This window comes from Amblyomma mixtum, chromosome 8 (genome assembly GCF_055824585.1).
Source record: "Amblyomma mixtum isolate Tamu chromosome 8, ASM5582458v1, whole genome shotgun sequence".
Taxonomy (NCBI): Eukaryota; Metazoa; Arthropoda; class Arachnida; order Ixodida; family Ixodidae; genus Amblyomma; species Amblyomma mixtum.
In genome coordinates, this window is record NC_143019.1 from 35,848,435 (window position 1) to 35,859,387 (window position 10,953).

The following is a 10,953-nucleotide window of genomic DNA, read 5'->3' on the forward strand; positions in this document are numbered from 1 at the left end:
TAGAAGCTTCATCATAGGATATCATGCATTTTGTATGATATTCTATGACATCTCTATGATAACTCTATGATTTTGAAGAAATGTATAGCACTTGTATGATAATTTTCTATGATTTTAATTATAATCCTATGATTTTGTATGATAAACCGTATGAGTTTATTGCATCATACAACTTTTTTTCAGCAGGGTGTTGTTTTCATTTTAATCTACATCAATGATTGCCTTTTTTCTATTTTTTTTTAATTCTGTGGGACTTTAATGCATAATTGAAAACCAACTGCCCATTCTAGAAGTAAGAATTCTGTCTGGCGTACAAAACGAACTGATACTGAATAAAAATTTCAGCCTCAAGTTCTTACTACGTTTTGTTCCGGCCATAAAGAATCAGTTTAAAGATTTTCTTAATAAAGAAGCTCACTCACCAATTGATAGAGTGGTCTTTTCACCACATTGGCAAGCGTCGTCACGAATGACGTCCAGGACCAAAATCTCTTTTGGCGGCGGCGAGGTTTCCTGCAATCTTGCAATGTTATATTTTTCTCAAGGCAAGTAACTATTTCTTCAAGGTCTTTTACCGGTACATTTCTAATTTCCTGAAACGTACAAATTCAGCGAAACAGACCAAAACAGGTTAGCGTACGGTTTGCGGTAGGCCGTCAATCTCGTTTGCAATGTCGGCCTCTTCCTGCTCTTATTCGGCATGGGCTCATTAGTGATATAGAATTAGCGGGCGGAGTGGGTGAGGGAACATACGCGAGTTAATGACATCCTGGTCGAAATCAAGAGGAAGAAATTGGCTTGGGCAGGGCATGTAATGCGGAGGCAAGATAACCACTGGTCCTTAAGCGGAACAGAGTAGATTCCTCCAAGAGAAGGCAAGCGTAGCAGGGTGCGGCAGAAAGTTTGGTGGGCGGGTGAGATTAAGAAGTTTGCGGGGATACGTTAGCAGCAGCTGGCGAAGGACAGTTTTAATTGAAGAGACATGGGAGAGGCGTTTTCTCGGCAGTGAGCGTAGTCAGGCAGATGGTGAAGATTTTTTCGCAGCTCTAGGGTCTTCGGTCTCGCACCGTAAAGCAGTAGAAAAATATAGAATATACAATAATAAAATGACTTTTCTTTATGTATAGTGATCGAAAATTGGGGTTAAACTGCTCTTTTGATGGTCCTGGCGCATCGTACCTTCTGTACGTTTTCAACGACGCAGCGCCAGAGTCTTACTACAGGAGAGATGAGATCACAGCTTCTGTTTGTTGCGATGCCGCATTTCTACGCCAAGAAGCATGCGAAACAATAACCTCGGCAAACTCGGTAATAAGCTTGAATGTTCAATTTTCAGCTCTCACTTTTTCTGCGATTTTTAACACTCACACCAATCGGCAGTTCTTAACTAATGCCAGTAGAAATATTCCGTTTGTTGCGCACGAATCCTGACACGTTTAAAAGTGAAATAAAGCTCTCGATTCTGCTATGTACGCTTGCGTTAGTTACTGAAAGTTGTTCCTACAAAAAGGAAAGTTCTTATGATACTACCCATGCTTAAGCTTATCTTTTAATCAAATAAGTGCTGGCCATTGAAAAAGGCCCTAATACATCATGAACGTTATCCAACTTGCCCAACTTTCCGCTTTGCCTAATAGCTTTACTGCACAAAATTGTGCTTGATGATTGTACTGACTCAAAGATTTTCTCCTTAATTTTTTACGAGCCGGGAATGACTTTGCGACGATATTAATTCTATTCATCAACCACTATTCAAGATAGGTTAAGCAGCTCCAAAAGGAGCATAAAAATTTAAATAGTTTGACAGAATTGAGTTACATTTCACTCATAACTACCAGAAATACTTTTCATTGCCGCGCCCTTGTGGCAGGGATTTTAACCCACGACATGTGCACCTTCAATTGCATGCCTTCTCATAATTGTTACCTCTTTCCTTAGCACGGTTGAGGTGCTCATCAAGATGCGACACAGTTGCTGCGCCATTTCTTTTCCTCAAACACCAATTTGATATACAAATTTGGAGGAGACACATGAGCTCCGCCTTAAGGGTATGACACGATAGCGTTATTCAGTCCATGCGGAATTGATCATTCTTTACATACATTCATAGGTCCCTGGGAGTCCTCACACCACTCCTTGAGCGATGGTGCAGCGGTTAAGGGAAGCGCCGCTGCCCTGAAAAGGCAGGTGCTGCCGCCGGTGGGGCATGTGAGACCCAAGTTGCACTTCCCTAGCAACCTCTCGCGATCAATCATTAATTTAAGTGGCAAGTTGGGCTAGTTTGTTGGTAGTACTATTGTGAGACATTCCAGCGGCTAAAAAGACAGGGACGAAGGTAGACAAGACAGGACGAACGCCGGTACTAAAAAGTATGTCATGAAAGTAAGAATGTCTCACAATAGTACTACCAACCAACTAGCCCAACTTTCTACGCTTAATGACATACTTTCTAGTACCGGCGTTCGTCCTCTCTCGTCTACCTTCGTCCCTATCTTTTTAGCCGCTGGAATGTCTCACAATAATTTAAGTGGCACCTACCACGGTGGTTAGTTTTCTCACAATCCGTTGGGCAGGTTGTGACGACGCCACAATTTCACGTGACCTACGTTGCTGCTTCTCTGGTGAGTGGCCACCTGAGAGCTATTTTTCGCCCACAACGCCGACGACAACAGATTATCTGTGCAACGGGAGCCTTAACGCTCTCGCGTTAAAATTATGTTCCATCCGTTCGTCGTACAGCGTTCCGGGTGGTGTCAGACGAGTGTGTGTGTGTGTGTGGGGGGGGGGGGGGGGGGGGGCTTCTGGACCACTTTTTCTGAGCGCCGACAACGACGGTGGGTTTCATTGCTAATGGGTCATATAAGGCTTTTGTCTTAAAATAAAAGCAGTGTAGGAAGTGCTGGTGACGTATTACGTCTCTGGTGTTACGTCTCTGGTCTGTTACGTCTCTGGTGACGTAACAGAGTGTGAAGAATACCTACCCTACTACGCTTCCAAGTCAGCATGTGTGACACTGTCGTTCACAGCAACATCATCAACGCAAATGAACCATTAGCCCTCATCGCCCATCGGGCTTTTTTGCAAAATGTGCAGCAGCCATTAGCAATAAGAACGAAATGATGAGCTTCACGGCTAACTGTATGATGGCGGTATTTGCTGATAAATGTACAACATACTGTTATATTGCTGCCGATGTCCTCTTTCCCGTAAAGAATAGTCGCACAGTAGAATATTTTCTCATTCCAATGGACAAGATATTCAGTCGTCTCTGATTGCTCTGCCCTCTTCAGGGCAGTGACCTACTACCCTAGAAAAATGCTGGTAGTATTCCCGAAGCTCAAACTACCGTAACTGAGTAGCTTCCTGTTTCCTTTTATTTTCTCTTGGTTGTCCATCGCGCACTCACTTTTAGTCGCTTCTCTGGCTTATTCAACTTCTCTTATATGTGTTTTTCGAAATCATTACCTGATTGGCATACATAAACGCAAGAGTATCATTGATGACGTTTTCGGTCCACGCTTCTTTTCTTGGTGATCCACCGGAAGAGTTTGCCGTGATTAAATAATCTTCATTTTTTCCATCTTCATCGGCACCCACGCACAGCAAAGCGGCGAAAATTACTGCATTCAAGAGTGGAAATGTGCGAGATAAGTTCAGCTTCAACCGAGAGGATGGCAGTTCAATCTAATGGAGGTCATTTCGTTAGATGCCCGACAAGTTTTCAGTCGCATTCATGACATTTGCTAAATTCTCTCCTAATGGCCATATCTTCATTCCAAGAATAGCATAAATTGTCTGGGTGCTTAGAACTTGCTAAAGAAAATTTTTAACAAAGGCTTTAAAATGATAAGCGCATTTAAAGCCCTAAAATATAAGCGCACTTCTAGTCCAGCGTTTGGTAGGAGATAGGCTCAACTCCTTATGTGCATAGCTCCAGCGTATTTAATATTCTGCAAACATATTTACTAAGAGAAAATATCACTGGCCAATTAACATCATTTAAATTTGAATTTGAGCTGCCGCTAGAATGAGAAAAGATGCCAAAAAGAAGCGCCATACATTCAGAATGAGAAGTGTTGACACTCAGCTCTGTGGTGGTCAGGGGCGGTGCCTGCACATGAGACCACCACTCAATCTTGCTGAATGTGTCATATACAGCTGCTGCTGTAAAGCAGTTTGGCTAGAAGGACGGTGCAAAGAAGGAAATTACGAACACATGCTCGTGCACCTATCAAAACCAACTGAATACGTGCTCATTTGCAGAAAAATTGAAAGCTTCATGTAATGGCTAAGCTTTATATAATATGATTCTGATTTCTTCAAGTAAAATATAGCAAAATATTATCGCAGTTTTAGGGATCGCAATTTTTTACGTTCGCGCTAATTTCTGAAGATGCGCAAATTCACATTCCCAGTTTTGTAAGAGAGTTTAGCGCAGCATCGTATGCGACCTGCAACTTTTAATTTCTTCTGTTTTTTTATTGGAATAGGAACAGTTTTCTCTTTGCCGATCACTGCGTAAGAGCGAAAGTGTCGTTATGCACTGATAATGCTGAGTCGTTCTACTTAGTTGGGGCCGCAAAGGCGTTAGGCGCCACGACCCATCAGGTTCAAGGAACCAGTGTTTGTAAAACGCGCCTTTTTTGGACGCACGTATTTCTTCAATGACTTGGGAATGTCACCGGGAATCACACCCCCCGAATTTGCCACATGACGCGGCCTGGCAAAAACGAAGCAGTGTATGAGAGCTCGCCGAGCACTTTCAAAGGCTATTTGAAGGGGAAGCAAAGAAAAAGCGCGTTGTAACAGTGTTCTCCGTCACTATCCCTTCCCTGTCAGCGCTACAAGTTTCGTGCTGAATGCGGCTCCAGATGCACTGCATCCCTCTGGACTAGCTCTGCGGCAGCCGCCCTCTTGATAACGGTACGCACGTATGCACAGGAGTCGCCCTCCAGACATTCCTTTGATTTATTGTGCAGAGACTGCAGACTAAATGAACGCAGCAAAGTTACTACTCCGCAGAACTCTCAAACTGCTCATGATATGCGCTGAACACAGCAGGGAGTTTTGTCTTGGATTAAAGGTCACTCATTGTTAACAGCATTTCAGCTCCAAGAAAGACATACTGGGTGTACGATATAGTTCTGTCATGCATTGTCTATTAAGATTCCTCTTTCTTTCTTCCTAATGCACTTTGGTGCGTTTCAGTTGTCCACTCAGAAATGTACTCACAGCGCTACGCTCAGCCCGCGCCTGTTGTAAAAACAATCATATATTACGGAACTGAAAGATAGGATATTCAATTTTTTCGCATAAATTCAACATATCGCGGATGCAAAAGACCTATTTGCTGCTGCTGAATATATTGTGGTGCAATAATACCCCCTTTTTTTCCACCGGTGACGGCTTGACGTTGCTAAAACAAATACTACCTACACAAGATCGGAAGCGAAGCTAACCCAAATTGCGTACAGTACCACACTCCAGAGACTATTGGACACCTTCTTTGTGAGTGCCCAAAATACACTGATGAGAGGAAAACCATGGAAGTGACCATGAGACAACTGGACTCTCGCCCTCTCTCTGAAGAAACACTTCTAGGCGCCAGGACGAAACGTTTTGATTCGTGGTGTGTGACAAAGGCCGTGCTCACATTTTTGTGTGAAACAGACCTGGATACTCGTCTGTGAACGCCTGTGCACTATGTACTTGTTTTACACAGTTTACATGGTCTACATTTGTTTTCATGGAGCCCCTACTCCAGTAGGTGTCAGTGACATGTGTCGGTGTGTGTGTTCCAGACATGAGTTTCACGCGAATCTACTCACCGCGATGCGAGTGTCAGCCAGTGTGCGTGTGTGTGTGGACATCACCCATGAAACTCATTGTATTATGCCATCCTCAACCTTTATTCGCACTTCCCTTTTCCTCCCCTTCTCTTTCCCCAGTGTGGTGGAGTAGCAGGCCAGGGCCTTGTTACCACCGGCCGACCTCTCCACCTTTTTCTTCCTTAAAATTCCTTTCTCTCCCCCCCCCCCCCTTTATTTGTCAGTAGTTGCTGGAGGCGTAACTGTTTGCTTTCAGTTCGTTTTTCATTTTCGTCCGTTCATGAGTGCTTCCCATTGCGCTCACTTTCTCTCTGTTCTAGACTATTATTAACTTTCTCTCATTTTCAGGAGACATATTCTGCTATTACATGCATTAGTGCATAATTTTATAAGCAGTGGGCGCAGTGTGAGGTTAACACAACGTCATCAAGACTGCTCAAATGACAGTCATCCGCGGCCGCAACTATGGGGTGAAACGTCATCAGCTTTCACTGAATATAAGTGCCGCGCAGTCGACGTATTCTTATGCTTTGAACAGATATATAAATATAGATTCAGTGGTTCGTTTTTTTTCTTTTTTTTTACCTTCACAAGAGAAGCGCTGCTATGACCAACCAAGTTGTCGAGAAAGACATTGTTTACGCTCCCCTAAAAAAATGGCAGTGGTTTAGCTCTGGTTAAACCTGGAGGATTGCGAAAGCAACGAGGAGAGAGAGAGAGAGAGAGGCGATGGAGAGCGTGCGGCAGCGGTAGCGGCCCCGGCACGCTAACTATGCGCCGCTACTGCGCAGTCACCCACGCAGTGATGGCGGCGGCGCGCCCGCTGTGCGCCGTGTGACGTCACTGCTCCTCGCGCATGCGCAGTATGGCCTTTCGGCAGCTCCGCGAAATGGTTTTGCGACTAGCGTAGTGTTGCTTTCGCAACAAAACTTTAGACTAACTGTTATCGATATTTCCGAAGATTTGTCCCTGTTATCAGTCTCTATAGTAACTCCATGAACTGTGAGACGCCATGTGCAATGTGCTGACCTAAGCGGAAGAAGCCCAGCTCAAACCCCACCCATCTGTGAAAAGAATTGTGTTTCCTGGATGATGCAGGTAAAATAACACCTGGTTTCCATATACCGTGAACTGAAAAGAGTGATCGCCGAAACTGCAACGTTCAGACATCGTCGTCCCAAGAACCTGCTGCGCAAATTTTAGTGGAGTAAATAAAGTTATACTCGAGAAAGTGAAATATCATATCTGCATCACTACAGTATATGTAGAACATTGAGTATTTAAGCCCACATACCTAAAGTATAAGCGCTTCGTACCGTCGCATGAACACACCGATGGAGACCCATCTTCTTCATGTATAATACTGGTCCCTGCAAAGAATGTCCGCCGATACAATAGCTTAGTCATTTACTTATTGTATCAAATTTCGCAAACCCTCAAATCCATCTTACCCAGCACTGTGGACCTTGCACTACGAAAAAGAAAGCCTACTTTCCAGTGTTGAACTGGATTCACTCACGGCTTTCGTGACCGTACCTGCGAAAGACGCCGGTGTGCAGCCGTGACACGGCGCCCATCTCGCGCTCCGCGAGCGACGGCGTCGAGTGGAGTGCACGACAGCGTTGCATCGAACGCACATCGCAAAGAGCTCGATATGTATGGAGCACGCGCCAACTGCTTCGCGTCGAATGCGTTTAGAGAGAGGACACCATCTTTCTCACTCGCGAGCTCGGCCACCCGCTCAGCTTTTCTTCTCGGGGATGCGATTTTTGATGCAGCTGCTGCGGTATTTAAACCGTAGGCGACCGCATACTGAACGTGCAGTGCCTAACGGAGGCCGCTCTAGGTTTCGGCTTCGGCAGCGCACAGCGGTCCCCCGACTCTGGGTCTTTACCCAGACGAACTGACGGCGGCGCGCGGTACACTGGCAGCATCTCTTGGCGGGTCACTGCCGCAAAACCCGTCTTCTGGCTTCCACCATACCATCCTCATTCGATTTTCTCCTCGGCCATCGTCGCGCAGCTAGAGCAGCGCGCAACTAGAGCAGCGCGCTGCCCCGGCTGCGGAGCTGGTTACGAGGGAGAACGGCGACGCCGCAAAACTCGGGAACGGGCGCCGAAGAGCTGCGCTTTAAAAGGGGCTATGAGAAAGGGAGAATAATAACATTTGCTTGATTCCTTTTCTGTTTAACTGATTGTCCTACTTCGCTGCAGTATTTTGGTTCCGAGGCAAGCAGTTCCGTACTCAGTACACGCCACAACAGTATTTACAGTCTCCTGATAAGGGCGGGTTAAATTAAGTGCTTTCGAGCGTCGCAAAATCCCCATGTTTAGTCACTTACACCGCCATCTTTCCTAACATGGTTTAGTGCACGCGGTATTTACGGCGCTCTGAGGCTGTAAGAAACTTTTACGTACCTTTTTACCCGTCCGGAACGACCGAACCGGAACTGTTCTATTGGCTGAAGTAAGACAAGCTTTCCACACGCCGGAGCTGCATATACTATTAAACACTGCCGGAGTTTATAACTGCTACTGGAGGGAGTATGTATACCTGCATGAATATGCCAATTTCATTCAGCAGTTCGCCCACTGCAGGGTATTTTTCGTACATAAAATGATCTTATGAAGGAACTGTCCTAGAGTCCTGAATCAAAGGGTGCGCCTTTATATTCACGTGGCATAGGCGCTTCTGCATTTAGCAGCTCTGCTACGAAGACTTAGACAGCTGCAGATTGGTCGTGTTTCACTGAAGTGATTATATTCGTGCCAAAGCGGGAATGGGATTTATGTGGCATGCCGAAGTGCTTTGATGGTCTCTGGGTCAGTTCTTAGTACCTGGGATTTTTTTCGCTGAGAAGTCGCCACACTTCGGCCCGTGGGCCACATTGGCCCCGCGAAGATTTCGGGACCACCTGCGGTAACACGCTACAGCTGCCCGTCCCAATTCCCAATTACATCCGGCCCTCTTGCCTGCCGCGACTCAGAGGAAGGTTTAGCGCACAGATCGCGCCGTGGAACTTAACGACGATCCTCTCTGATTTGTGCGCATCCACGTAAGCCCGGCAGTTGCAATAGCATTAGGAGGTCCATGAAGGCGAAAACTGTCCGGCGGTGTCACTTTCGGTGTCAGCGTCTGTGTGAATCTTCAACCAGCTACGTGGGGTTTAGGGAGAGTTGACCCTCTCCACCTTCGTCTGTAAACCACCACCCATTCCTCTTGCCTCTATCTCCCACTCGTTCTCCGCTTGATGACTCAGAAAAAACTAAAGTTGCTGAGAATAAATTGACTGAGAGAACAGCAGACCTAAGAGCAAAATATACAGCCTCCAATGTGCGAAAAGGAGACCAGTCTTCCGTAGGCTATTTCTTCTCGCATTGCTCGGGAAAAAAATAACCCGGGTTTCACAAGCAGCGGTGGGGCTTCTGAAACGCAGGTCACATGGGCTTGTCAATCACATGTGGCTCGAAACAGTCACCTGCCAATGCAGTGTTGCTTCGCTTAAGCACTGCGCCGTTGCGCCGATCTCCATAATCGCTCTTCAAATTTCATACACCAGAATATCTCGGTTTGGCCACGTCTATTGCAAGCTTCCCGTTAGGGGTTCATTTGAACATGGTAATGACAGGCGCATGGAGACATAGAAACATGTACGCACACTCTTCGGATCCTCGTCGAAAGGTTGCATTCACTCGACGTTGGGGAGTGTCACGGAACCGCTGGACACGCCTCGGCTCCGTCGACTACTAACCTCGGTCGTCGTCGTCATAACTACAATTGCATAAAAGTTCACGAAAGTTGTTTGTTTTTATAGAAAGAATGAGAGTGAAAAGATAGTGATTTGCACCGCTGCCAACTGGAGGGACACACTTACCAGACTCTCTGGGGATGTGTGTGATAGCATAAAATATGTACCATTAGAATAAGTGATCACTCATATAGACAACAAAAAGAGAATAGCAGGATCAAGGAAGATACGCGTGTGAGGGAAACTAAGAACAAGCTCGCTCAAAGCTTTCCGCTCATAGTAACTTCATTATTATTCTCATTGCAAGAGCAATGTCCACTGCAGGAAAAAGTCATTTTCCATATCTCTTCACTAAAGCTTCACTGCACATAGCAGCCTAGCTTTTATATATGTTTTGTTGAATATTAGGCTTCAAAGAGCCCTTGCCAACCACGTCTCTTGAATACAAAGGGCACATCATATCAATAACCAAACGATTCAGTGTAATGACTTTTCGCATGTGACGACCATTGTACGCAGGAGGATTTAGCTTTTGATTAATCACATTTCGATGCCACAAATTCCAATACGAATCATGCAAGTTTCGACCAGCTGCGCTTCTTTACCATTCACTAAAGCCCCAATACAAAGGGTAATCTTTTTTGCTTCAGCCTCTTTCCAGCTGCGGCCACGATGCTTAAGTTTCAACTCCCGGTAAAGAACGGCACAACGACTCAGCAACCGGGGTTGGTGGCCACTGACATTTATTGACTCTCCGAGAAAAAAACATCGGTGCCTTCCGAGCCACATTCTTAGAGGAGAGAATGCGATTACGCTTAAGTGGTGTCGGCAATGAGTGCCGAACGTTCTGGCAATTTTCCTACAAAGCTCCGGGTGAACCGATTCAATTGCCCTTATGGGGTATAGACGGTCCCTAGCAGTCGATAAGAGCTGACGTGTCTCACGTCGGCTGCACCGAATTTATGTTCCTTTCCCGAAGCACTTTCCGAAGCGCCACAAAACCATCTGGCTCCAACTAGAACAACGAGGAGACCACCCACCCTTATTCAGGTGGGACCGTTTCCTGAAATCCTATGAGAATCTGAAGTCTAAGCGGATCGCGCGAACAGCTAAGCCTAACAGTTAGGCCTCGACTCAGCTCAACGTAAATAAAATCCTTGAGAACCACTTGAACACTCAACAACCACTCACCAAAATTCTCACCATTCGTCCCCACGTAATTTATACACTACTCAAAAACATTCTAAACTTTCTACTACACTCAAAAACTGATAACAGCCGACGGAAGGGGTACCGACTTTGTCAATCATCAAGGACCGACGACGGTAGTTTAATATGGACACAGGTCATAGTTTCTCATTATTACCTGCGATGCAG